Below are 4,523 nucleotides of genomic sequence, written 5' to 3' on the forward strand. Positions count from 1 at the left end.
TTGGCCTGAAAAAATTGAAAACAAAAAAACCAAACACTACACGGTTAGGAAAATCGGACAAAGGTGAAGGTAGGGGGGGTGGGGGGGGAGGGAGGGAGGGGGGAAGGAGCCAAAGCTCCCACCCCCTCTAGCCGAAGGTTGTTTTTGAGAAAGTTTACAGAGATGTGAGAGAGTTTAGAGCGAGAGGGAGAGTGTTTCTTGGCCCCTAGTTTCTAGTTCTAAAAAAAGGTCAAGTTGATGGTATTGGAGTGGAAATGTTTATGCTACTTTTTGGAGTGGAAAGAATTTTCACTGTTTGGAGAGAACTAATTTTGACCTGAACCTTTCAAACCTATTCAGTCCAAATTCCAATACCTCTGTGCAGGGAGGGGGGAAGGAGCCAAAGCTCCCACCCCCTCTAGCCGAAGGTTGTTTTTGAGAAAGTTTACAGAGATGTGAGAGAGTTTAGAGCGAGAGGGAGAGTGTTTCTTGGCCCCTAGTTTCTAGTTCTCAAAAAAGGTCAAGTTGATGGTATTGGAGTGGAAATGTTTATGCTACTTTTTGGAGTGGAAAGAATTTTCACTGTTTTGAGAGAACTAATTTTGACCTGAGCCTTTCAAACCTATTCAGTCCAAATTCCAATACCTCTGTGCATCAAAGTCTAATTTTATAGACATGAGGAAGCCTAATCCTTTTTTTATAAGTAATGTGATTAAGCCTAATTTTGACCTGAGCCTTTCCCTAGATTACTTGAGTCAATGAAGCAGCTGGCCTAGCAATGTAACTTGAGTCTAGTGTTAAATATTCTCTGGCAATCTACAGAAGCAAAAAGACAAATAGTTCAAATCAAGAGAATGAACTAAGTGGACAGCCAAAGATAAATGAGTAGCAAACGCCCAACAAACCAAACCAGTCAATATCTCACCTTTTACAAAAGATTCATATTCACATGAATGTGCTCTATGAAATAAATAGTGCGGGTCATAAGAATAACACATTGAACAATCATACATTAATCCCATATTTGCATGGTCCTAGCAGATAATGAATGAATTAAAATGAGTAATATACAACGGTATTAACATGTGATATCCAATACCATAGGGCCTTAATATGATAATTTCTGAAAAATGGCTATCAAACTGTTGCTTTTCCACCCGAGTTCTGATATAGTTGATAAATATAATATATACTCACATAGGCATACTTCAATATATATTTAATACGACAAAATTAGCTAGATAAACTATATGTGTGCGCTATCTCCTTTTTTTTTTTTTCTTTTTTAATAGAAATAGATTTCATTTCATTCAATGAAACCGAAATTACAACTGTGACTTATCAATACAGGAAAAACCCAAACTACAAGCCAAAGTACGCATCTACTCTGGGGCACCCCGCACACAAATTCCTTTGTAGCGGACATTGTCTTAACTTCTATAAAACTCACTCATAATATAGAATAGCACTCTGTAAAAACATAACTAAGTGGCCACTCTACCAAGGAAGAGAAGCACTAGCGCTATGGACACCAAGTTCAATAGACTATTTCTTTTTTATTTTTACTAAAAATAAAAGTACAAAAACACATTAAAAACTACATAAAACACATAAACTACAAAAGAGGAACTAGGGTTTCATCTCATTCACTACCCGCCGCCCCCCTTCTACTATCTTTATTCTTTTTTTCCTTTTTCTTTTCCTTTTACTATCTTCTTCTTCTTCTCCTTCCTACCTCTGCTCTCTCCCTAGCCCGTCCTCTCTGTTACCACCACCCACCACGTACACCGACATGAACCCAAATAGCGCGCCCACTGCAAGCATCGGCTTCCCGAGCCCAGACGACGCACCCACCAGAAGCATCAGCTTCCTGAGCCTAGACGGCATGCGCACCCAGCTCGAACAGACACCAGCCTCCACTGTGCAGAAGACCCTCCTACGCACGAGCTCCGCAACACAACACTAGCCATAACAATGCCCGCCCCTCTCGACCAGCTCTTGCCCCAGCTGCGTCCATTCTAGGCCTTCAACCTGACCTTTCGGTTCCACCACCCTTCTTCTCTCACTTTCTTTTTCTTTTTTCTTTTTTTTCTCCTACTATACCTATGACCCCCTCCCTTTACTGTTTTTCTTCTTCTTCACGAACACGTCCAACTGATGACCATTGCACCAGGTGACACTCATCACGAGCTCGACCATCGCATGGCCTTCCGATTGCCATCGCACAGCCACCCATCAATGAATATCACGACCACCCAGGTGGCTCCAGCAGGCTGCATCACCGGCTTGCACCCATCGATGACCATCGCGACCACCAGGTGGCTCCAATAACCTGCAGCCATCACGAGCACCGGCATCCATCGCACAGAGTACAGTCAACATGCACCGAATGAGCACCATCGCTCCAAACCTGATCGGCCCATCCACAAAAAAACTTCGAACAAAATGCATCAGGCGGCACTTCCAAACCCAGAGGATTTGTGGGTTTGTGATGGAGAATGGAGGCGAAAAAAAATTGTTGAGAATGGATCACCTCCTTTATTAGACTTAAAAAAACATAGAAAAGAGAACAAAACACAAACTAAAAACTGGAAAAAAATAAAACAAAATAAAATAATAAAAAGCAGGAGGGGAGTGAGGGGGCAGGAGCCAAGCTCCCACCCCCTCAAGCTCGTTGATGCTTGGGGAGGTTTCTTTTTAGACAAAAGATGGAGATTCTCTCTCTAAGTTTATCCGCAGCTATCATTTGTAGAGGATCTTATGTGTGTGCAATCTTCATCACTCAATAAGTCCGCAATGTGGAGAATAAAGACAATGAAAATATAGCGATGTAAAAATAAATAATGTTAACAATTTGATTTTTTTGAACAATATTTTATATTTAATAAATATTATATAGCGATGTAAAAATAAATAAATAAATAAATATTATAATGCCCACTTCATGAATATGCCTCTCTCACGCTTAAAAAATAACTATTTGTAACAATAATAAACTGATCAATTTGGTAAAAATAGTCATTTTCTTAAAAAATAAGTAATTTTCTTATTGTAATCACAAAGAGGTATAAGGCAAGGAGATCCAATATCACATTTTCTTTTTACTTTGGTCACAGAAGCTCTATCAAGAATCTTACTGAAGGCTGAAGCTGAACAGAAACTAGAAGGGGTTCAAATCAGTAGAAATAGTCCAGCTGTGTCACATTTACTTTTTGCAGATGATACTATTATCTTCACAAAGGCCACGGAAAAAAATGCAAAAAACTTATCAGAGTGTTTGACAAAATACCAATGTTGGTAAGGTCAGAAGATAAACATGAGCAAGTCTTCAATGTTCATCACCAAAAATACAAGCCAAACAACAAAGTCCTCTATTTCCCAATGGTTACCTTTTAAATCTGCATCGGCTAGAATGAAATATCTGGGATTACCAACTTCCTTCAATAGAAACAAAAAAGAAAATTATAGTGTTATGCTAGCGAGAGTGGGGGAAAAATTGGAAGGATGGAAATCCAAGCTACTGGCTCAGGCAGGCAGAACAATGCTAATCAAGTCCGTCGTAAGCTTGATACCAACATATCACATGACCTCCTTTCAGTTACCAAAATCAGTCTGCAAATCGCTTGATCAATCTTTTAAGAACTTTTGGTGGGGATTCTCAAAGGATAAAATTCATCATATGACCTTAAAGTCCTGGAAATCTATCTGCTTACCAAAAAAGGAAGGTGGACTGGGTATCAGATTAATGGAAATGATGAATCAAGCAATGCTTGCCAAAACAGGTTGGGAGTTAAGTGGTCCTTCAAATGGTTTGTGGCATTCAATTCTTTCTGCTAAGTATCTAAAGAACACAACTTTCTGGGAGGCGACACAAAAAACAACTGACTCATGCATGTGGAAGGGTTTACTTAAAACAAGAGAATTGCTTCATTAAGGTCGTTGTTTCCAAATCTATAGTGGAGAATCTATTAATATCTGGTCAGATCCATGGATTCCTTCACTGAATAATTTCAAGCCACAGCAAATACAAGGTATGTCTCTTGATTACCCAAACCTTACAGTTTCAGATCTCATTATTAGTAATCCTAGGAGTTGGGATGTACCAAAATTACAAAACCTGTTTGATCAAGAGAGCATATCAGAAATTATAAAAATCCCTCTTTTGGTAAGATCGTTTGAGCAAGACAAAGTTGTATGGGTACTCAGTCACAATGGAAAATACTCTGTCAAAACAGCCTATCATGCATCTTTGCAGAATCATGGTTTAGTTCAGCCTAGCTTCTCCATATCACTCTTCAAGCCTTTGTGGAGCCTTAAAATTCATGATCGCCATAAATTGATGTTATGGAAACTTCCCTGGAATATTCTTCCTACCAAATCACGAATTGGTGAATTCATCACTCAACAAGATTCTGAAGAGTGTCCACTTTGCAACCAAGAGAAAGAGACTTTACTGCATCTTTTTATACAATGTCCTGTCATCAGAATCTTGTGGCAACAGAGCAGCTGGCCTTTAAATCTTGCTAGACTGCCTATAAATTTTA

The sequence above is a fragment of the Juglans regia genome, chromosome 9 (assembly GCF_001411555.2).
Source record: "Juglans regia cultivar Chandler chromosome 9, Walnut 2.0, whole genome shotgun sequence".
Classification (NCBI taxonomy): Eukaryota; Viridiplantae; Streptophyta; class Magnoliopsida; order Fagales; family Juglandaceae; genus Juglans; species Juglans regia.